This window comes from Nerophis lumbriciformis, linkage group LG26 (assembly GCF_033978685.3).
Source record: "Nerophis lumbriciformis linkage group LG26, RoL_Nlum_v2.1, whole genome shotgun sequence".
Taxonomy (NCBI): domain Eukaryota; kingdom Metazoa; phylum Chordata; class Actinopteri; order Syngnathiformes; family Syngnathidae; genus Nerophis; species Nerophis lumbriciformis.
Window position 1 is genome coordinate 29,316,308 of NC_084573.2, and position 25,557 is coordinate 29,341,864.

General features: G+C 39.2%; 1 long non-coding RNA gene across 2 annotated transcripts in view; it reads right to left on the reverse strand.

The window, feature by feature from the left end:
• Positions 1-2,600: 2,600 nt before the first annotated feature.
• LOC133623724 (uncharacterized) overlaps positions 2,601-25,557 on the reverse strand; it is a 59,122-nt gene continuing 36,165 nt past the window's right edge. Inside the window, exons 1-3 of one of the 2 annotated variants that reach the window (XR_009817929.2) lie at positions 8,689-9,033; positions 2,979-3,059; positions 2,601-2,882 (exon numbers count right to left, since the gene is read on the reverse strand). This is a non-coding gene — a long non-coding RNA (uncharacterized lncRNA). Of the gene's footprint in view, positions 2,883-2,978; positions 3,060-8,688; positions 9,034-25,557 lie in introns of those variants that run through there. The other variant, XR_009817928.1, reaches the window with a different exon arrangement.

Here is a 25,557-nt window from a genome sequence, read left to right on the forward strand (position 1 = left end):
GTAATAAATATGATAAATTATATATATAAAATATTTTTTATCTCATAATTATGACTTTGTTATCTCATAAATTCTACTTTTTATTTCATGATTCTCATAATTTTGATTTTACATCCTCTAATTATTATTATTATTTTTGTTTTTATTTTTATTAAGGATCCCTATTAGCTGGTTGCCTCAACAACCCATTAGTCTTCCTGGGTCCACAATTCAATACAATTATAAGTAAAAGCATATAATTATAACTACACAATACAGAAAAAAATACAAATAAATAAAAGCATCAATAAGAAAACAAGCAAACAATGTACAGTCACAGAATAATAATTACCATATAAATATAACTACACAATATAAAACCAAACAAATCATCAACGGACAGACTAATTTAAAGACTCAGATAAAATATTACTCTCTTTTTAAAAAACTGTTTACTTTCAATGCCGGTGAGAATTCGAGGCAGGTTATTCCAGAGTAATAAAGATCTATAAATAAAAGATTTCCGCAAAGCATTCTTCCTGGGACGAGGGAGTATAAAAACTTATGACTTATTTATCTCATAATTGTGATTTTTTGTCTCAAAATGTTCTACTCTCAATTTAAATTTTCCATCACATAATTATAATTATAATACCTATTTTATCTCATAATTTTCTTATCTCATATTTTCAACTTTGTATAATAAAATTATGACTTTTTATCTTACAATTATGACTTTTTATGTTATAATTTTCCTATATCATAATTAAAAAAATGTAATCTCATAATTATGGATTTTTTTAATCTCATAATTTCCTTGTATCATATTTTAAACTTTTTATCACAAAATGATGACTTTTTATCTTATAAATTTGACTTTTTATCTCATAATTTTCCCATCTCATAAGGTCAAATGTTTTCCCATAATTAGGACTTTTAATCTCATTTACCATTGGGGTTATAATATAATATTTGAGTGACGGAAACAGGCTTCCAGGAGTGCGAATTAAAATAGTGTTTAAATATAGCTCAGTCATGACCAACATTTGCTGTAGTTTGTAGTTATCGACCCTCCTTTTTGTCTAATATCTACTTGCCATCCATATTCTAATAAACCCACATCTTTTTCGTTGACAATGTTTTTCTGTCATTCCTCATTAGAACAATAATAAGTTACAATAGCTGCCAAGTTAGCTTTGTCCTCTTCACTCAACATGTCGTCAAAAATGATCACCTATAAAAATTCACCCACAGCAGCAGTATTAAATTGTAACAAGGATGAGGTGACAGACGAAATGTAAAAATATAACAACTCTGTTATGTACAAGTTTCCATTTGTATTTCATTACACATAACTGTGGTGCATTCAAGGACCAAGTCCGAGTAGTAAGCAGCTGAAGTCAGTGCTTCGAGTCCGACTTCATACTTCTCCGTAATTATGTTTAAATACTTTTCGTCGCTTCGCATATCAAAATGAAGTTTTTAGAAATAATAAACAACAATAAAGAAAACAAATTAGCGTTCGACAGCACAGCCCGCCCTTGAAAAGGTTTAGGGTAGCTTCCAAAAGTCCCACAGAGCTAGTTCCTGAAGAACTAAATCTACACGGGTAGTTTTTGGTGGAAACACAGGGGGAACTTTATTTAAATTCAGTGTATAGAAATTCTTAAACATTTAGTGTAAAAAAATTATATGTATAAAAATTCAGTGTAAAAAAATCAGTGTATAAAAATTCATTAAAATTCAGTATAAAAAAATTCAGTGTAAAAAAAATATTCTGTGCTGAAAAATTTGGTTTAAAAAAAATTCAGTGTGTAAAAATTCCTAAAAATTCAGTGTAAAACAAATTCAGTGTAAAACAAATTCAGGGTGTAAAACATCAGTTTATAAAAAATCAGTGTAAAAAAAATTCAGTCTTTGCTGCTTCGAAAAGCAAAACTCACTAAATTAAGACTGAAGCAATCAATCCTGTCTCAGAACCAGCCAATGAGGTGTCAAGTTTGAAGTCACGTGACACAGCTCTTGCAAAACAACATTAAAAAAGGCAGTTACCTTGACATAATACATACATCAGGCAGACCTGGCACAAACAGATGGGGGCAGAGTGGGCGAGGCCTGATTGCGACTGTCAGAAGGAGGCAGATTTCTACAGCAAAGTTCTGCAGAACAGTGATATTTTTTTTACGAATAAGTGGATGTTTTTTTATACCCTTTGCGTTTATGTTTCGCCGTGTTTGTTATTATTTTTATTATTATGTTTTACACTGAATTTCTATACACTGATTTTTTTACACTGAATTTTTATAGACTGATTTTTTTTTACACTGGATTTTTATACACTGAATTTTTATACACTGATTTTTTTACACTGAATTTTTATACACTTATTTATTTTACACAGAATTTTTATACACTGATTTTTTACACTGATTTTTTTTACACTGAATTTTAAAACACTGATTTTTTTCAATTAAATTGTAAACAGAACTACGTGTCAGTTCCATAAATTCAAACGCATAAAATTCAGTTACATACATTCTGTTATGTACGGCGGGGGGAAGGAGACGACACAGCAACAGGGATAAGTTCAACAGGTTTATTGAACTTGATTATGTGTTGGGGTGTGTATGCTACTAATAGTGTATGGTGCAAGACGATGTGAAGAATTACCACTGTAAATGTTACCAGAGGGTGTTGTTTGTGCGTGTTGGATGAATCGTTCATAAGTCCAGAGGGGCAAGGCAAGAAGACAGTCCGTGGGCAAGCGAGGGGTCGGGGACTAGAGAGAGGCGTCGAGGTCCGTGTCCGAGCGGGGGTCGAGGATTGAGGGAAGCAGTCCAAAGTCCGGCGGGAAGTCCAGAGAAGCGAGGCGCACAGCTCGATCAATGGAGACGGACGGAATACTGCGGGGAACACCAAGGACATGCAGTATAAGACACGGGCAGAGGGAAAGGACAGAGAGCAGGAACGAGGAGGAAAGCCAGAGACGGGATGTTTACTACGTGGAGTGAACTATGTTCCGGCACTGGATCTTCGAGTTCGCTGGTCTTTATGCCGTCTGTCCTCATCAGCGGCGCTTGCTGCAGAAGACATGAGGGATTGCGCATACGCCGTGACAAATTCAGTGTAAAAAACAAAAAGCATTCGTAATAAAAACACGAATTAAGCACCATAAGTTTGTTTCCAAAGTTTAGCTCGGTCAAAAAAAAGATTCATGCTCTTCTTAATAGGGGTAAGGCAAGGTGAGGAATCAGGAGTCTCATGGCTGCTCCTGGGGATTGAAGGAGAAACAAAAACAACTGCGATTGGAAATCACATCCACATGTACATGCATGCATAATAACCGTGCACGCACGCACGCACGCACACACACACGCGCAAACGCACACACACACACACGCACGTGTGCGCTCAGGCACAGCATGTTAATCCAAGTGATGCAATCTTCCTCATTAAACGTCGCACTGCAGTCTTGCACCTGAAGAGATGATGACAACCACATAACGCTTCCTTTCAGTACTTCCCTGTCAAAATATGCAGCTGCTGTCCTCTGATCAGGTCTTTATAATAACATCACCTCTCAAGGTGTATTTGCGTCTGTGAACGTGTGATCAGAGTCCACTATCTGGTCCCCGCAGACCATGCAGGGACCCTTCTGGTCATTGAACATCCTCTGCCAGCACCGGGGTTGCGGGCCAGAGTCCGACAGAGCCAACACCAGAGGGCAGGGACACTTTTTACTTCCAAAAAAAAATAGACTCGAAATGGAGATATCACAGCAGATGTGTCCAAAGGGTGGCCCCGGGGACCTTTGCGGTCCGCAGCTCATTAATTTTTTGCCTAGCGACACATTCTAAAGACTAAATAAACGCATCCCGGACTAGAACATTACACAGTCGCTCCAGGATTTAGCATGCTTTTTCAGGGATTGTTGCGGCGATAACTGCCTACATTTGCAGCTGCTTCAAAAGTTGCAATGTTTTGAGCCTTTTTTTTCCAAAAACTTTTAATCAACTTGTGATATTATGAATTTTTATCAATGTTTCAAGTGTTCCTTGTACCCTTAAAAAGCACAGGAGTCAAACAAAAAGGATAGGAACTACTTAATTGATGTTTTACTCATTTCATGCCGCACAGACTTAAAAGTGGGTCAAATGCACAGGATAATCTCACCACACCTAGTGTGTGTGTGTGACCAATCATTGGTACTTTACTTTAGATGGTAGTAAAAGCACATGCACAGAGCTCATTGTCAGATTACTGTACTGTTTTTGGTAATTATAACTACTAATAATAGTAATGAGTCATTGGGGTTGCACAAAAAAAAAACATAAAAAAATATATATAAATATATACAGATATATAGCCGAGGTTACTGTGGTTTATTAGTTAGAAAGTGATCAATACCGGGTTAGACTGGAATATTCGTTAGGTCAGGAAAAAAACACGGAGGCTATTTCATCCCGACAAGCCTGTTTCGAAGGTTTCCCTGCTCTTCAGGGAATCCCATGAAGAGCAGGGAAACCTGCGAAACAGGTATATATATCTATATATAGATATATATCAATTTATATCAATAAAAAACAAAAAACATATATATATATATATATATATATATATATATATATATATATATGTATGTGTGGGGAAAAAAATCACAAGACTATTTCATCTCTACAGGCCTGTTTCATGAGGGGGGGTACCCTCAATCGTCAGGTACCCCCCCTCATGAAACAGGCCTGTAGAGATGAAATAGTCTTGTGATTTTTTTCCCCACACATACATATATTGCGCTCTACTACGGTATCGAGCACTATTTTTTGGATAACCTTATTAAGACATATATATATATATATATATATATATATATATATATATATATATATATATATATATATATATATATATATATATATATATTAGGGATGTCCGATAATATCAGACTGCCGATATTATCGGCCGATAAATGCTTTAAAATATAATATCAGAAATTATCGGTATCGGTTTCAAAAAGTACAATTTATGACTTTTTAAAACACCGCTGTGTACACGGACGTAGGGAGAAGTACAGAGCGCCAATAAACCTTAAATACACTTCCTTTTCGTGCCTTTAATATCGACAGCTTTTCACACACACAAGTGAATGCCATGCATACTTGGCCAACAGCCATACAGGTCACACTGAGGGTGGCTGTATAAACAACTTTAACACTGTAACAAATATGCGCCAAACTGTGAACCCACACCAAACATGAATGACAAACACATTTCGGAAGAACATCCGCACCGTAACACAACATAAACACAACAGAACAAATACCCAGAACCCCTTGCAGCACTAACTCTTCCGGGACGCTACAATATACAACTCCCGCTACCCCCCCCCCCCCCTACCCCGCCCACCTCAACCTCCTCATGCTCATATCCCAAATTCCAAGCTGCTGTTTTGAGGCATGTTAAAAAAAAAAAATGCACTTTGTGACTTCAATAATAAATATGGCAGTGCCATGTTGGCATTTTTTTTTCATAACTTGAGTTGATTTATTTTGGAAAACCTTGTTACATTCTTTAATGCATCCATCGGGGCATCACAATAAAATTAGGCATAATAATGTGTTAATTCCACGACTGTACATATCGGTATCAGTTGATATCCGAATCGGTAATTAAGAGTTGGACAATATCGAAATATCGGATATCGGCAAAAAAGCCATTATTGGACATTTCTTATATATATATATATATATATATATATATATATATATATATATATATATATATATATATATATATATATATATATATATATATATATATATATATATATATATATAATATAAAATATATAATATATAATATAATATATTTATATATACAGTATATAAATATAGATACATTTTATATATAGTTAAAATTTAAAAAAGTAAAAATAAAAACAATACATTTTTAAATACATTTTTAGGCCATATCCACGCAACTAGAAGGAGCTTTTCTAACCTTTTTTGAAAAAGTTGTATTAAAATTATTAGACCAAATAATACATTGCAAGAATCGTGTTGAATCGAGAATCCATCCTGACTTGAATCGTCACCCAAGGAATCGGAATCGGCTGAATCATTCGGTGCCCAAAGACTCCCACTCCTAATGAATAATTATAATTACAGAAAAACAAGCTGTCTGCTCCGTCGTCCACAAGTTGCAGACATTCTCCGTGTGTGTTTTACGCTTGAAAAGAGTTTGTCCATCTTAAACATTCATTTATGTTCGAACACATTTACCCCCGCACATTTTAAGAGCAATTGTGAACTGTTGAGCGCTAATTTTGTTGGTAAATGAGAGACTATGAGAGATTATCATCACACTTCAACACAACATTTCTAACATGTAAACGGTGCCTCTTTGCTAAGTCAGTATTGTAAATGAAAATATGTTTTCATGTGTCGTACTATGGTTACATAATTGGTAAATGAAAATATAAATACGTGTAAACTAGGAAGTGAGCATGTCAGTGTTAGGAGAATATTTTTTAAACCGCACATGAGACAGTACATATTCACGTGCACATTGTATCTCATTTAGGTTCCGGAAGAAGAGGTACCAAGAACCAGACGAAGGGAAGGAGAATGTACATATGTGTGCGTGTGTCCAACATACGCACAAAGTTAACTTTCAGTTTCGATTACCACAAAGCTGGTCAATATATGTTTCACTACTTATGACGACATACGTTTTGATGAGACGGATGGCCAAACTGTGCGGGGAAGTTTCAGACATTGTACAAAGTAGTGAGGGCGTGCATCATTCACAGGGGTTGGTTTGATTTTAATCGCAAAATCCTGGAGTGGGACTGGCTACACAAAAAATTGTGTATTTTGAAATAGTTTTATTTCAATTTGTATGCCAAAAATAAAATAATTGCACATGCTGATATCTACCTATATATATATATATATATATATATATATATATATATATATATATATATATATATACATATATATATATATATATATATATATATATATATATATATATATATATATATATATAGTCAAGGTTTCTGTGGTTTATCCATTATACAGTGCTCAATACCGGGGTAGAGCGGAATACACGTTAAAAAATACAGAGGCTATATCATCCCTACAAAACAGACGAAACAGGCTTGTAGGGATGATATAGACTATATATACTGTATATATATATATATATATATATATATATATATATATATATATATATATAAATATATATATATATATATATATATATATATATATATATATAAATATATATATATATATATATATATATATAAATATATATATATATATATATATATATATATATATATATATATATATATATATGTACTGTATGTATGCATGTATGTATGCACTGTATGTATATATATATATACATATATATTTATATATATATTTATATTCTATTTAATGTATTATATATATATATATATATATATATCTCCATATATATCCAACTATATATATAATAAATTAAATAGAAAATAGAAAAAAAAGAAAAGAAAATGAATGAAAAAAAAAAATTAATAAATAAATATATATATATATATATATATATATATATACACATATATATATATATATATATATATATATATATATATATACACATATATATATATATATATATATATATATATACAGTATGTATATATATATATATATATACATATATATATATATATATATATATATACATACTGTGTATATATATATATATATATATATATATATATATATATATATATATATATATATATATATATATATATATATATATATATATATATATATATATATATTTTTTTTTTTCCCATTCATTTTCTTTTCTTTTTTTTCTATTTTCTATTTATATATATATGTATATATAAAATACAAATTAAAATGAAAACAATTATAATAATAATACACATAAAAATAAGAGTAAAAGTACAAATAAAATAACATGCTAATTAAAAAAATAATTTTTATGGCAAAAATTATATCGTGATATATAACTATCACAGGAGGCAGCAATATTTTTATCAGGATATAGGCATCACCCATCCCTACTTCTTATCATTACCTTTATTCACTGATTACCAAATATAGATATTATGCATTTGCATACACATTTTGCCCTCATAATGGGACAATAAATCCTATAATTTCACGTAGGCTCATTGTGCTGGCTGGATCCTGTGTTGACCACTAGATAGCAGCACCGCTCAAAGGTGGTGTGTAAAAAAAACTTGGCCACGCTCAAGCGCTTCCAAAAGATACCTGCAGATATTTGCATTGACAACACCGAATCCAATTTGCATGAAAAAGAGGGATGATGCGGTGCAGTTTTGTAAGCACGGGTATGCTTTCTTCGTGTGTGTGTGTGTGTGTATGAGCCAGAAAAAGCATTAGCAGTCTAGGCTTGAGAGAGCCAGCACTGGCTGGTCAGGGCCGCTTTGCATCAGCAAGTCTGAGGTAGTATTTTCACCTCTGGGCGCTTTCCAACTTGAAGGATGCGTTCAAGGTGGCTCAACAAAATCAACACCAGCGTTCGAACCACCGGCCTCCCGATTGGGGCCGCAGCGATGAATTAAACGACTAATCTCTGCGCAGCCCAGCTAATTCAAAAGCGCACATTAGCTTCCCCTTTGTGACCTTTTTTTCGCACGTGCTGCGAAAAACTCACGTTTTCTCGTGCTGCGTTCATGGCTTTCATTGCACTCCGCCGGCGGCGACGTCGAGCGCCTCCTAATCTCCAGAGGATGTTTGCTCGATGGGGAGTGCTGATAGCGAGCAGCGGCGGCGTCTCCTGCAGCGCAGATAGCGATCGCTCTGAATTTCAGCCCCTCGAAGTGAGCGCCAAGGTTTGAACGTCTGCGCCGCAACCTCATTTTCCGCTCCGTTTGATGTGCAGTAAACGCAACGCCCTTTCGTTTGGGAAGTCGATACGGCGCACAGGCGGGAGGGGGGAACTGTTTGTACGAAGCCTGCCACTCGTACGCAAGTCTAAAAACATCTTTTGAGACGTGTGTCTGTTTACGGGTCTGATTGGCAGCGCCGCTCACCTCGCATTTTACCTGACATCTGAGGACAAGGTGAGATAGAATCTTACTGATGGGAGTGTGTGTGCGAGGAGACTAATCCCATCACACAAACATCATACGCAGACATCTTCCTGTTGCTTTTTGCAGCTGACGACCTCCTTAAATCAGAAATACCAAGCAGCTAACATGAGCCAAACTTGGATAAGCGTGGAGAGTTTTTTGCATTTTTCCCATCACGCTTTGTAATGGGTGTCAATGGGTCTAATTTTTTTTATGGTGATATAACGTGTTTAAAAAAATATCCATAAAGCTCAGTGACCATGTCTGTTGACATTTTGTGTTTTTTTTAATTTATTTTTTAATTTTTTTATAAAACAAAAAATATTTTGCATCATGACTAGGGAAGGTTGTTTGCATTGGGTCAAAGAAATACATGCTGCACATTCACAGCATCATTAGATGTCATTGACCAGGAGAGTGTTTTGTGGAATGTGTTTTGCATTTTCCCATCATGCTTTGTAATGGGTGTCAATGGGTGTAATTTATTTTATGGTGATTTGACGTTTAAAATAAAAAATATCCATAACGTTCAGTGACCATGTCTGTTGACATTTTGTGTTTAAAAAAAAAATCATGACTAGGGAAGGTTGTTTGCATTGGGTCAAATAAATACAAGCTACACATTCACAGCATCATGAGATGTCATTGACCAGGTGTCAAGACTTGGTCCTTGGGGTTTGTTTTTCCGGAAGGCAACGAAAAATTGGCGCGGGCAAGACGTGAGTATGAGTACATGTTTAATATTTAAACTAAAAAGGCTCAAAAAAGGTATAAACAAAAGGCGCTCACAGCGGAGGTAAAACAACTTGGCTATGAAAACAAAAGGCGCGCACAAAGGCGGAAAACTATGAACAAGAAATAAAAACTTACTTGGCATGGAACTGTGAACATGACATGAAGAAGCGTGATCTTAAAGTGTGCAGTACATAAATGTGATGTCGCCAGGCTGACCAACAGAAAATGAAAATCTTAAATAACACAGACATGATTAACAACAGGTGCGTGACTCAAAACGTGAAACAGGTGCGTGACATGACAGGTGAAAACTAATGGGTTTCTATGGAAACAAAACAAGGGAGTGAACAACCAGGAACTAAAAAAGTGTCCAAAAAACAAACAGCACATGGCCAAACAAAAACATGATCAACACAGACATGACATCAGGAGAGTGTTTTGTAGAATGTGTTTTGCATTTTCCCATCATGCTTTGTAATGGGTGTCAATGGGTGTAATTTTTGATGGTGATTTGACAGTGTTTTTTTAAAATTTTTTATAATATCCATAAAGTTCAGTGACCTTGTCTGTTGACATTTTGTGTTGGTTGCTTTTTTTGTTCCATCATGACTAGAGAAGGTTGTTTGCATTGGGTCAAAGAAATACATGCTGCACATTCACAGCATCATTAGATGTCATTGACCAGGAGAGTGTTTTTGGAATGTGCTTAGCATTTTCCCATCATGCTTTGTAATGGGTGTCAAAGGGTGTAATTTTTTATGGTGATTTGACGGTGTTTTTTAAAAATAATATCTATAAAGTTCGGTGACCTTGTCTGTTGACATTTTGTGTTGGTTGCTTTTTTTGTTGCATCATGACTAGGGAAGGTTGTTTGCATTGGGTCAAAGAAATACATGCTGCACATTCACAGCATCATGAGATGTCATTGACCAGGAGAGTGTTTTGTGGAATGTGTTTTGCATTTTCCCATCATACTTTGTAATGGGTGTCAATGGGTGTAATTTTTCTTTATGGTGATTTGACGTTTAAAATAAAAAATATCCATTAAGTTCAGTGACCATGTCTGTTGACACTTTGTGTTTAAAAAAAAAAAATCATGACTAGGGAAGGTTGTTTGGGTCAAATAAATACATGCTGCACATTCACAGCATCATGAGATGTCATTGACCAAGAGAGTGTTTTGTGGAATGTGTTTTGCATTTTCCCATCATGCTTTGAAATGGGTGTCAATGGGTGTAATTTTTTATGGTGATTTGACGGTGGTTTCTTTTTATAATATCCATAAAGTTCAGTGACCTTGTCTGTTGACATTTTGTGTTGGTTGCTTTTTTTTGTTGCATCATGACTAGGGAAGGTTGTTTGCATTGGGTCAAAGAAATACATGCTGCACATTCACAGCATCATGAGATGTCATTGACCAAGAGAGTGTTTTGTGGAATGTGTTTTGCATTTTCCCATCATGCTTTGAAATGGGTGTCAATGGGTGTCATTTTTTTATGGTGATTTGACGTTTTTTACATTTTTTTCATAATATCCGCAAAGTTCAGTGACCATTGATTGGATTTAGGGTTGTACGATTTACCGGTATTAGTATAGTACCACGATACTAATGAATCATATTCCGTATTATACCTATCACTAAAAAGTACCGGAACCCCCCCCCCGTCGTCGTCGTCACTTCGTGTCATTGCTGGTTTACGAGCGGAGGAGCATGTTCGGCAGCGCACAATCACAGAGTACTTACAAACAGACAAGGTGTGTAGACAGAAAAGGGAGAACGGACACATTTTGGCTTAAAAACTAACGACAAAGGTGAAGCTATAACACTGAAACGCCCTCGGGAAGAGGTGCTTTAGGATATGGCTAGCTAGCTAGCAGCTAAAGTCCATCCGCAGTCTGCAGTGTTGTAGCTACTTCTAAATCACTAATCCTGGTCTCCATGGCGACAAAAAAAGGAAGTTTCTTACAAGTATTATCCCTGCAGGACGAGGAATAACTAAACATGCTTCACTACACACCGTTACTCACCGGCGTCAAAATGTAAACAAATGCCATTGGTGGATCTACACCCAACATCCACTGTAATGATACCAAGTATAGGAGCGTATGTAGTCGATACTACAATGGATTTTTAGGGATCACAACATCTACTTTTTTTTAAATTTTATTTTATATTATGTTTATAAACTCAGGAAATATTTACCTGGACACATGAGGACTTTGAATATGACCAATGTAGGATCCTGTAACTACTTAGTATCGGATTGATACTCAAATTTGTGGTATCATCCACAACTAATGTAAAGCATCCAAACAACAGAAGAATACGTGATTATTACATTTTAACAGAAGTGTAGATACAACATGTTAAAAGGGAAAGTAGGCAGATATTAACAGTAAATTAACAAGTAGATTAATAATTACATTTCTACCACTTGTCCTTAATAATTTTGACAAAATAATAGAATGGAAAATGACACAATATGTTACTGCATACATCAGCAGACTAAATTAGGAGCCTTTATTTGCTTACTTACTACTAAAAGACAAGTTGTCTTGTATGTTTACTATTTTATTATAGGACAAACTTGCAATAAGAAACATATGTTTACTGTACCGTAATTTTTTTTGTTAAAATAAAGCCAATAATGCCATTTTTTGTGGTCCCCCTTATTTACAAAAGTATCGAAAAGTACAGAAAATTATCGAAATACATTGTCCCGATATCAACCTATTGGTATCGGGACAATACTAGTTGGAATATTTTTCCCCCATCATGACTAGGGAAGGTTGTTTGCATTGGGTCAAAGAAAAAAATGCTGCGCATTCACAGCATCATTAAATGTCAATGACCACAAGAGTGTTTTGTGGAGTGTGTTTTGCATTTTTCCCATCATGCTTTGAAATGGATGTTGTAGTTTTGATTTTTTTATGGTGATTGGATGTTTTTTAAAAAATAATATCCACAAAGTTCATTGACTATGTCTGTTGACATTTTGTGTTGGTTGGATTTTTTTCCCATCATGACTAGGGAAGGTCGTTTGCATTGGGTAATATAAATAAATGTTCCATATTCAGAGTATTGTTAAAGGTCATTGTAATACACATTCCCACCACTTGTGGCAGTAATGACACTATAAAACAAAAAGAAGAAGTCTTGAGTTAAAAAATAAGTTTCTTAAGCACAAAAAGTATGACTAAATTAGTGGAGCTGTATTTCCATTTGCAATTAAATTTTATTGACAGTTTTTTTTAGAAACATATATATTATTATTATTATTATTTATTATTATTATTATTGTTATTATTATTATTATATATTTAGTTAGAGTTTATGTTAGCACTGCGTAATTGTATTGATTTGTATTTATTTCTTAAATCAGCCTGACCTAAGCCTTGATAAAAATATTTGCGATTAACACATATTTTGGACTTTGTTAATTATTTTACTGTGTTTGGTATTGTATTTTTTCCAGCGCTCTTATTTTCAGTTGTACTTCCTGTCTGCCTCTACCATTCTTCTGCCCTGAGTGCTGTCTCCCTCACCTGTCCCTGATTGGCAATCTGGGCACACCTGTTGTAGCTTGCCAATCAGGCTTGTTTACATGCAAGCCTGCACACGCGGCTGGATCACTCTCTTATGTTCTGTCGGTCTTGAGCCCCAAGATGCAGAGACAGGAGATGGCGTGCAGGTAGGAATCTCATTTAATACTCAAGAGCACAAAAAGTTAGTGCAGCAGGGAAGTGCACAGGAAACACTAGCACAACCAAAACAACAGGATGCATGGAAGCAAGACTAAGTGGTCACTAACAATGATCCAGCCGCAGGCCGGCATATAAAGAAGCCTGATTTGGGAACCTGGTACAGGTGTGCAAACTATAAAATGTGTACTATTATTGGGCATGTTGCGTATGATCTACTAAGACTGTGTGTACAATTAATATGTGCTGCAGAACACCTTATTTCAATGTGGCTTTCACCATGGAGACTCTCATTTACTGCACATTCATTTTATAATGCTCCTACCTGTGGCATTTTGTTTTGAAACATGTAGAGAACACCTATATGTACCACTTTTTATGGGCATTTTAGAAGCAGTCCTACAGTACATCTGCAGAACCTGCTTTTCTAGTGTGCTGAAGGTGTGCACTCTTAAAAAAAAAAAGAAAAGAAGCCAGCACTAACTGTGAATGTGCCCTGACATGTTTGAGATTCAATAAAATGCATAATACTACTAATTATTATTTTTTTAACAGTCCAATATTGAAAAATATAGGAACAATAGCGTGCCAATTGCTGGCTGACAACTAAGATGTTAATCGTTAACTGGTGACTAGAGCGCTATTCGCTAGCTGACATCTAGCCCACTAATCGCTAGCTGGCAACTAACACGCCAATTGCTAGCTGACAACTGGAGCGCTAATTGCTAGCCGACAACTGGAGCGTTAATTACAAGCTATCTCTAAATGCTTACATGAATATAATTTTTTTATTAAAGATACATGTTATTGTTCATTGACATTCATTGATAATCTAATGTGTTGGCTCAACTTTCATGTGTTTTAAATACATTTGCATTTGTGGAAAAATTGCAAGGGGAAATCTAAAAAATATAGCGATTAAAAGAAATCTACCAAAAACTTACCGGACCTAAAAATAAAAAAATAAAAATGTATGTACCACTTTATATATAGCATTTTAATAATAAAATAATAAAATGCATCAATGGCAGTGGTGTGCCGTCAGGGCCAGCAAGGCCTTCTCGGCATACTTGCCAACCTTGAGACCTCCGAATTCGGGACATGGGGGTGGGGTGGGGTGGAGGGCGTGGTTGAGTTGGGGGGGGGGGGGGGGGGGTTGGTGGTAGCGGGGGTGTATATTATTGTAGTGTCCCGGAAGAGTTAGTGTTGCAAGGGGTTCTGGGTATTTGTTCTGTTGTGTTTATGTTGTGTTACGGTGCGGATGTTCTCCCGAAATGTGTTTGTCATTCTTGTTTGGTGTGGGTTCACAGTGTGGCGCGTATTTGTAACAGTGTTAAAGTTGTTTATACGGCCACCCTCAGTGTAACCTGTATGGCTGCTCCTTCTAGCGCTGTTGCTTTTAGGTTATAGAGTTTTTATCCAATCAGAATTCAGCTAGCTTATGTTGCCATGCTGTATGAAATCTGCCCAGATCCTTCAGAATCAATATTGCAGGCGTCTATGCACTGTAGGTGGACGGACGCAAACATTTGACTGACAGTTGTGATTGCCAATCAGATAACGAGTTGTTGTCAGTAAGGCCTTCTAGATGGCCTAAGGCAGGGGTCGGCAACCCAAAATGTTGAAAGAGCCATATTGACCAAAAATACAAAAACAAATCTGTCTGGAGCAGCAAAAAATTAAAAGCCATATTACATACAGATAGTGTGTCATGAGATATAAATTGAATTAAAAGGACTTAAAGGAAACTAAATGAGCTCAAATATAGCTACAAATGAGGCATAATGATGCAATATGTACATATAGCTAGCCTAAATAGCATGTTAGCATCGATTAGCTTGCAGTGACCAAATATGCCCGATTAGCACTCCACACAAGTCAATAACATCAACAAAACTCACCTTTTGTGCATTCACGCACAACGTTAAAAGTTTGGTGGACAAAATGAGACAGAAAAAGAAGTGGCATAAAACACGTCCTAGAAAGTTATACATGTAAACAAACTACGGTGAGTTCAAGGACCGCCAAAATTAGTAGGACAAAACGGCGCTCGCCAAATACTCGAATCCGTGAAGCTGGCAGTGTGCTTTATAACAATTAGGGAGGTTTGTGTCATGTTTGTCCTCCTACAGAAACCATATTAAAACAAAAGATATATATTTTTCCCCTCATCTTTTTCCATTTTTCATACATTTTTTAAAAAGTTCCAGAGAGCCACTAGGGCGGCGGTAAAGATGCGGCTCTAGAGCCGCAGGTTGCCGACCCCTGGCCTAAGGCAAGATATATAGTGATGTTATGAGCTAGGTAACATAAGAACTCCATTACCCAGCATGCCACAGTAGTGAATAGCATGCGCAGTAGCCCCGTTTAGGTTGTTGAATTTAGACATGCCGGCAGATGAATGTTATTAACGAGCACGCTGTGGAGTAAACTTTAGGAACTCAGCCAACACGCCTCGTCTGCATCTTTAATGATTAGACAAGACAACACATATATTTGCAAGGCCATTTTCAAGAAGGATATTTAAAGAGAAACTCCATCTTGTGAGACCTTGTCAGCCAACCCCGGAGTTCAGATATTTTATTTCTTTATTTTAATATGTTTTTTGCAATTTTAAAATTGACAGTACCACATAAAATATGTTTTAATTGCTGATGCAGGTTTATTGATTTTTAAATGCGCCGAAAATAACCCGTTTTGTACAATGCCCAGTAGTGCGTAAATGTGTTCCCGTATAGTATTTCTCCAGCAATGGTCATGTGGTGACATAAATGATGGTATTTTGAGAGGTAATCATTGAAGTCGGACATCACTGAAGGCCTAGGTGGGAAACGCACAGCCCGCCACTGATCAATGGATATAAAAGGTATGAATAAAACTACAATAAAAATTAGAGCATAATACAAATTTAAGCACATATACTATCCTTTTTGATTAATCATAGGCATAATAATATATGTATGTATGTATGTTACCATGAATTGATTAAGGTGGACCCCGACTTAAACAAGTTGAAAAACGTATTCGGGTGTTACCATTGAGTGGTCAATTGTACGGAATATGTACTGTACTGTCATACTTGCCAACCTTGAGACCTCCAATTTCGGGAGGTGGGTGCGGGGGGCGTGGTTGAGGCGGGGGCGTGGTTGGGGGCGTGGTTAAGAGGGGAGGAGTATATTTACAGCTAGAATTCACCAAGTCAAGTATTTCATATACTGTATATATATATATATATATATATATATATATATATATATAAGAAATAATTGACTTTCAGTGAATTCTAGCTATATATATATATATATATATATATATATATATATATATATATATATATATATATATATATATATATAAATAAAAGAAATACTTGAATTTCAGTGTTCATTTATTTACACATATACACACACATAACACTCATCTACTCATTGTTGAGTTAAGGGTTGAATTGTCCATCCTTGTTCTATTCTCTGTCACTGTCTTTCTAACCATGCTGAACACCCTCTCTGATTATGCATTGCTGTGTGGCACGCACAAAAGTGCTTTCATCAAATGCACTAGATGGCAGTATTGTCCTGTTTAAGAGTGTCACAACATTGCTGTTTACGGCAGATGGACTGCTTTACTGTAGACGTTCTTTATATTGTGGGAAAGCGGACTCAGGTCCGCATAGAGCTGGAGGGGGCGTGGCCTCCAGCTCCGCCTGAATTTCGGGAGATTTTCGGGAGAAAATTTGTCCCGGGAGGTTTTCGGGAGAGGCGCTGAATTTCGGGAGTTTCCCGGAAAATCCGGGAGGGTTGGCAAGTATGGTACTGTGCAATCTACTAATAAAGTTTCAATCAATCAATCATGTATTTTTTCATTAAAAAGGGTACCGTATTTTCGGACTATAAGTCGCATTTTTTTTTTCATAGTTTGGCCGGGCTCCAGTGCGACTTATATGTTTTTTTCCTTTTTTATTATACATTTTTGGCAGGTGCGACTTATACTCCGAAAAATACGGTAATCCAAATGCTTTTAAGTTTCCTTTTAACCGACTCATTTTGTATTCGGGTGGCTCAAATGTGCACAGTGTGCAATTGCAGAGGCTACATTTTCCATTTGCATTAAAAAAAAAAAAAAAAGGCTCCCAAACAAACGGCTTATTATTGTGAATCAATTCTCATTGTTCACTTAAGAGTCGTTCAAAAGACTCGATTTGTTCGCGAGCGTCACATCTCTAGACAGTATACATTTAAGTCAGACAGTTTTAGATGTCGTGTTTGTTTCATTTTGAGATAGTGATTGTTGATCCACCATCTCCTCGTCATCCTTTCGACATCTGGGCAAAAGTTACAATATTTTATACATCCATCCATCCATCCATTTTCTACCGCTTGTCCCTTTTGGGGTCGCGGCGGGTGCTGGAGCCTCATACACACAAAAACAATCCGGGAGATTCGTAACTTCTGCAACAGTTCGGATTGATTCCATCCCTAGCATAGCTGTACCTGTGCACCAAAGCCCACAGTGACACCTAGTGGATGGGAGGGTATCTTGCATAACATCATCACATTTTTTCTCTGTTTTAATCGTAAAATACACCAGGGCGACGAATGTCCTTTACATCTATGAGTTACCCCGGCAAACCCGAATGAAACGGCCACAACTGTCCCTTTGCATTCGCTCCAACTCTGTGGATTAACTCTATATCATATATGAAAGCGAAAGGTAATATGGATTATTCCCGCAAGCTGATACAGGAGCTCATGCGCCACCAATCAGGGTCCAGGTAATGGGGAACTGGGAAAAAAAAAGACCACAGTGCATGCATTTCATCATGCAGGCCTCGCCTGTGAGTCAGTCACGCGTGACGGAAAAATACAAGGCATGAAATTAGCTACTCCTCTGTGATCCGTCTCAATAGACACCGCTTGCTCCCTTCTGTACATTTCGCAACATTTCCATTACAAATGAGGCGGCAGGAGAAATGCAGATTAGATTTCCTATTAGGGGTCAGCAACGCCGAGCCGCGGAAAGTCGCATCAAATGCGGTAACATAATCTTACGACTGCATTAGAGGAATATTTGAATAATGTCCGATGCATTTGAAATGAGTTTAACGTATTCACCACTGGCAGAGACTGAGAGCTCTGCTTTGGTAAACATAGAAATGGCTACATGTTTGACATTGGAGGACATAAAGGACACGTTTATCCTTTGTGAAGGTCGTCATTTATTTATTTCTTCATTCAAAATACACTTATGGTATGCTTCTGGGTGCATTTGTAAAGTGACTAAGCAGCTCGGGTGGCTTTGACTATGATTTGTTGACTATGCTTTTTTTGAACGCAACTGGTTTGCTTATTTCTCCATGATGGAAAAGCGTTGCCAAATTACAGAAGAGTGTCTCTAAACTGTGTCTTCTGAGCACTTATGTAAGTCGTAAAGGCCATGTTGCAACAAGGTTGTGCAGGTTTTCTTTTGTTGTTGCACGGATTTCACATGACAGTGGCGGATCTCACACGCTTCCTATTCACTTCATCTCTTTTCACTTTTAACACTAAATGTATCCTGTGGTGTACCTCAGGGATCAATACTAGGACCAAAAATGGTTCAATCTCTATATAAATGACATTTGTAAAGTTCCAAAAGATTTAAAGTTAGTATTATTTGCGGATGATACAACAGCGTTTTGTTCAGGTGAGAACACACAGAAGATAATACAAATAATAACAGAAGAAATTAACAAATTAAAAACATGGTTTGACAAAAATCCATCCATCCATCCATCTTCTTCCGCTTATCCGAGGTCGGGTCGCGGGGGCAGCAGCCTAAGCAGGGAAGCCCAGACTTCCCTCTCCCCAGCCACTTCGTCCAGCTCGTCCCGGGGGATCCCGAGGCGTTCCCAGGCCAGCCGGGAGACATAGTCCTGGGTCTTCCCCGTGGCCTCCTACCGGTCGGACGTGCCCTAAACACCTCCTTAGGGAGGCGCTCGGGTGGCATCCTGACCAGATGCCCGAACCACCTCATCTGGCTCCTCTCGATGTGGAGGAGCAGCGGCTTTACTTTGAGCTCCCTCCGGATGACAGAGCTTCTCACCCTATCTCTAAGGGAGAGCCCCGCCACCCGGCGGAGGAAACTCATTTCGGCCGCTTGTACCCGTGATCTTGTCCTTTCGGTCATAACCCAAAGCTCATGACCATAGGTGAGGATGGGAACGTAGATTGACCGGTAAATTGAGAGCTTTGCCTTCCGGCTCAGCTCCTTCTTCACCACAACAGATCGATACAGCGTCCGCATTACTGAAGACGCCGCACCGATCCGCCTGTCGATCTCACCATCCACTCTTCCCTCACTCGTGAACAAGACTCCGAGGTACTTGAACTCCTCCACTTGGGGCAAGATCTCCTCCCCAACCCGGAGATGGCACTCCACCCTTTTCCGGGCGAGAACCATGGACTCGGACTTGGAGGTGCTGATTCTCATCCCAGTCGCTTCACACTCAGCTGCAAACCGATCCAGTGAGAGCTGAAGATCCTGGCCAGATGAAGCCATCAGGACCAAATCATCTGCAAAAAGCAGAGACCTAATCCTGCAGCCACCAAACCGGATCCCCTCAACGCCTTGACTGCGCCTAGAAATTCTGTCCATAAAAGTTATGAACAGAATCGGTGACAAAGGGCAGCCTTGGCGGAGTCCAACCTTCACCGGAAACGTGTCCGACTTACTGCCGGCAATGCAAACCAAGCTCTGACACTGATCATACAGGGAGCGGACCGCCACAATCAGACAGTCCGAAACCCCATACTCTCTGAGCACTCCCCACAGGACTTCCCGAGGGACACGGTCGAATGCCTTCTCCAAGTCCACAAAGCACATGTAGACTGGTTGGGCAAACTCCCATGCACCCTCAAGGACCCTGCCGAGAGTATAGAGCTGGTCCACAGTTCCACGACCAGGACGAAAACCACACTGTTCCTCCTGAATCCGAGGTTCGACTATCCGGCGTAGCCTCCTCTCCAGTACACCTGAATAGACCTTACCGGGAAGGCTGAGGAGTGTGATCCCACGATAGTTAGAACACACCCTCCGGTTCCCCTTTTTAAAGAGAGGAACCACCACCCCGGTCTGCCAATCCAGAGGTACTGCCCCCGATGTCCACGCGATGCTGCAGAGTCTTGTCAACCAAGACAGCCCTACAGCATCCAGAGCCTTAAGGAACTCCGGGCGGATCTCATCCACCCCCGGGGCCTTGCCACCGAGGAGCTTTTTAACTACCTCAGCAACCTCAGCCCCAGAAATAGGAGAGCCCACCACAGACTCCCCAGGCACTGCTTCCTCATAGGAAGACGTGTTGGTGGGATTGAGGAGGTCTTCGAAGTATTCCCTCCACCGATCCACAACTTCCACAGTCGAGGTCAGCAGAACACCATCCGCACCATACACGGTGTTGGTAGTGCACTGCTTCCCCTTCCTGAGGCAGCGGATGGTGGTCCAGAATCGCTTCGAAGCCATCCGGAAGTCGTTTTCCATGGCTTCCCCGAACTCCTCCCATGTCCGAGTTTTTGCCTCCGCGACCGCTGAAGCCGCACACCGCTTGGCCTGTCGGTACCTGTCCGCTGCCTCAGGAGTCCCATGAGCCAAAAGAACCCGATAGGACTCCTTCTTCAGCTTGACGGCATCCCTCACCGCCGGTGTCCACCAACGGGTTCTAGGATTACCGCCACGACAGGCACCAACTACCTTGCGGCCACAGCTCCAATCAGCCGCCTCGACAATAGAGGTGCGGAACATGGTCCACTCGGACTCAATGTCCAGCACCTCCCTCGTGACATGTTCAAAGTTCTTCCGGAGGTGGGAATTGAAACTCTCTCTGACAGGAGACTCTGCCAGACGTTCCCAGCAAACCCTCACGATGCGTTTGGGCCTGCCAGGTCTGTCCGGCATCCTCCCCCACCATCGCAGCCAACTCACCACCAGGTGGTGATCGGTAGAAAGCTCCGCCCCTCTCTTCACCCGAGTGTCCAAAACATGAGGCCGCAAATCCGATGACACAACTACAAAGTCGATCATAGAACTGCGGCCTAGGGTGTCCTGGTGCCAAGTGCACATATGGACACCCTTATGCTTGAACATGGTGTTCGTTATGGACAATCCGTGACAGGCACAAAAGTCCAATAACAAAACACCACTTGGGTTCAGATCCGGGCGGCCATTCTTCCCAATCACGCCTCTCCAGGTTTCACTGTCGTTGCCAATATGAGCGTTGAAGTCCCCCAGTAGAACGAGGGAATCACCCGGGGGAGCACTCTCAAGTACTCCCTTGAGTGAATCCAAAAAGGGTGGGTACTCTGAGCTGCTGTTTGGCGCGTAAGCGCAAACAACAGTCAGGACCCGTCCCCCCACCCGAAGGCGGAGGGAAGCTACCCTCTCGTCCACCGGGTTGAACTCCAACATGCAGGCTCTGAGCCGGGGGGCAACAAGAATTGCCACCCCAGCCCGTCGCCTCTCACTGCTGGCAACGCCAGAGTGGAAGAGAGTCCAGCCCCTCTCGAGAGAACTGGTTCCAGAGCCCTTGCTGTGCGTCGAGGTGAGTCCGACTATATCCAACCGGAACTTCTCTACCTCGCGCACTAGCTCAGACTCCTTCCCCCCCAGCGAGGTGACGTTCCACGTCCCAAGAGCTAGCTTCTGTAGCCGAGGATCGGACCGCCAAGTGCCCTGCCTTCGGCTACCGCCCAGCTCACATTGCACCCGACCTCTATGGCCCCTGCTATGGGTGGTGAGCCCATTGGAGGGAGGACCCACGTTGCCTCTTCGGGCTGTGCCCGGCCGGGCCCCATGGGGACATGCCCGGCCACCAGGCGCTCGCCATCGTGCCCCAATTCCGGGCCTGGCTCCGGAGGGGGGCCCCGGTGACCCGCGTCCGGGCGAGGGAAATCTGAGTCTCGGTTCTTGCATTTCCATAGAAGTCTTCGAGCTGCTCTTTGTCTGATCCCTCACCTAGGACCTGTTTGTTTTGGGAGACCCTACCAGGGGGCATGGAAGCCCCCGGACAACATAGCTCCTAGGATCATTGGGACATGCAAACTCCTCTACCACGTTAAGGTGGCAGCTCAGAGAGGAGACAAAATCTCAGTAAAACTAAAATAATGCTTTTTTGGTAACAGTAGAAGAGAAAGTCAAACACAAATACAAATAGACGGAATATAAATTGAAAGAGAAAATGAAACCAAATTTCTAGGTATAATGATTGATGATAAATTGAAGTGGAAATATTATGTAAAAAATATACAACATAAAGTAGCAAGAAACACGTCAATAATGAATAAAGCAAAACATGTTCTAGACCAAAAATCACTTCATATTCTCTACTGCTCGCTAGTGTTAGCATATCTGAGTTATTGTGTAGAAATATGGGGAAATAACTCCAAAAGTACACTTCATTCATTAACGGTGTTACCAAAAAGATCAGTTAGAATAATACATAATGTTGGATCTTAGTGGCCTAGTGGTTAGAGTGTCCGCCCTGAGATCGGTAGGTTGTGAGTTCAAACCCCGGCAGAGTCATACCAAAGACTATAAAAATGGGACCCATTACCTCCCTGCTTGGCACTCAGCATCAAGTGTTGGAATTGGGGGTTAAATCACCAAAAATTATTCCCGGGCGCGGCACCGCTGCTACCCACTGCTCCCCTCACCTCCCAGGGGGTGAACAAGGGGATGGGTCAAATGCAGAGGACAAATTTCATCACACCTAGTGTGTGTGTGACAATCATTGGTACTTTACTTTACTTTATATAGAGAACATACAAACCCTTTATTTATTGAATCCAAAATACTGAAATTCCACAACAGTGAATTTGCAAACCACTAAAATTATACACAAAGCAAACTGCTAAAAAAAAATAATATATTTTTATATTGCTCTTTTTATCTTTGGTATGAACATTGTTATGTAAACTTGAAGTTATTGGGGTTTTTTTTTGGTTCTATGTTGTTGCTACTTTTGTATTATAACATTGTATTATTTGATCATGTTGTACTGCATTGTAATCTATTGTTTTGTGATTGTGTGATGTTTTTTGCCTGGACCCCAGGAAGAATAGTCTCCACTGCGGAGTAGACTAATGGGGATCCTTAATAAACTATACTAAACTAAACTACAATCTGCTACCCAAGAATATACAACAATTCTTCTCAACAAAAGAGGGGAAATAATGTAATTTAAAACATTTGTACGCCCGTACAACACTTAAGATCTTCAGTATTTTTTATTTTTTTATTTAGCCCTTATTTAACCAGGTGCTCAGTGGCCTAGTGGTTAGAGTGTCCGCCCTGAGATCGGTAGGTTGTGGGTTCAAACCCCGGCCGAGTCATACCAAAGACTATAAAAATGGGACCCATTACCTCCCTGCTTGGCACTCAGTATCAAGGGTTGGAATTGGGGGTTAAATCACCAAAAAAAGATGATTCCCGGGCGCGGCCACCGCTGCTGCCCACTGCTCCCCTCACCTCCCAGGGGGTGATCAAGGGTGATGGGTTAAATGCAGAGAATAATTTCGCCACACCTAGTGTGTGTGAGACAATCATTGGTACTTTAACTTTAACTTTAACTTTAAAACAACCCATTGAGATCAAGGATCTCTTTTCCAAGGGAGACCTGGCCAAGAGGGCAGCAGCAAGGTTACATTAAAAAAACAGTAAACAACACATAAAACATCACATTTACAACATTAAAACTTGCTCACATGACACATGTGCATAAAGACAAGGTAGACTGCAATCCTTTCACAGAAGCTTTAAACTCATTCAATGTAACAAGGCTTTGAAGTTTAATATTCGATTGTAGGTTATTCCAAGCCTTCGGTGCTGAAAACCTAAATGCTTTCTTGCCCAGTTCAGTTCTTACTTTGGGGACGACAAATTGCAGAACATTCATTGAACGAAGATTGTGACTTCCTTGTTTCTTTGTTAAAAGACAAGACAGATAAGATAGAGTGATACCCAGAATGGTTTTGTAGATGAAAACAGACCAATGATTGAGGCGTCGAGCACATAAAGATTTCCAGTTAACCATTGAGTATAACACACAATGGTGAGTAGGGGGTTGGTGATGAATCTCAGTGCCCTGTGGTACACACTATCCAGCTTGTGGAGACAACATTCATGTACAACACATCTCCATAGTCAATAACAGGTAAAAAGGTTGTTTCCACCAATTTCTGTTTCACAGTAAAAGAAAAGCAAGACTTGTTTCTATAATAAAATCCCTGTAAAAGTTTCAGTATATTTCAGTATATCAGTATGTGGGATTAAATTATGAAATGGATTAAGCAAAGAAATCAAACAATGTACTAATATGATACACTTTAAGAAACTCTTCAAACTTAGTGTTTACAAAGTACAAAGAAGAAGAACCATGATAAACATTCTGAATTTATCTTATCCATCCATTCATTTTCAAGATAATCGTACTCATATCACCATATTAAAGGGGAACATTATCACCAGACCTATGTAAGCGTCAATATATACCTTGATGTTGCAGAAAAAAGACCATATTTTTTTTTTAACCGATTTCCGAACTCTAAATGGGTGAATTTTGGCGAATTAAACGCCCTTCTAATATTCGCTCTCGGAGCGATGACGTCAGGCGTCACATCGGGAAACAATCCACCATTTTCTCAAACACCGAGTCAAATCAGCTCTGTTATTTTCCGTTTTTTCGACTGTTTTCCGTACCTTGGAGACATCATGCCTCGTCGGTGTGTTGTCGGAGGGTGTAACAACACGAACAGGGACGGATTCAAGTTGCACCAGTGGCCCAAAGATGCGAAAGTGGCAAGAAATTGGACGTTTGTTCCGCACACTTTACCGACGAAAGCTATGCTACGACAGAGATGGCAAGAATGTGTGGATATCCTGCGACACTCAAAGCAGATGCATTTCCAACAATAAAGTCAAAGAAATCTGCCGCCAGACCCCCATTGAATCTGCCGGAGTGTGTGAGCTATTCAGGGACAAAGGAC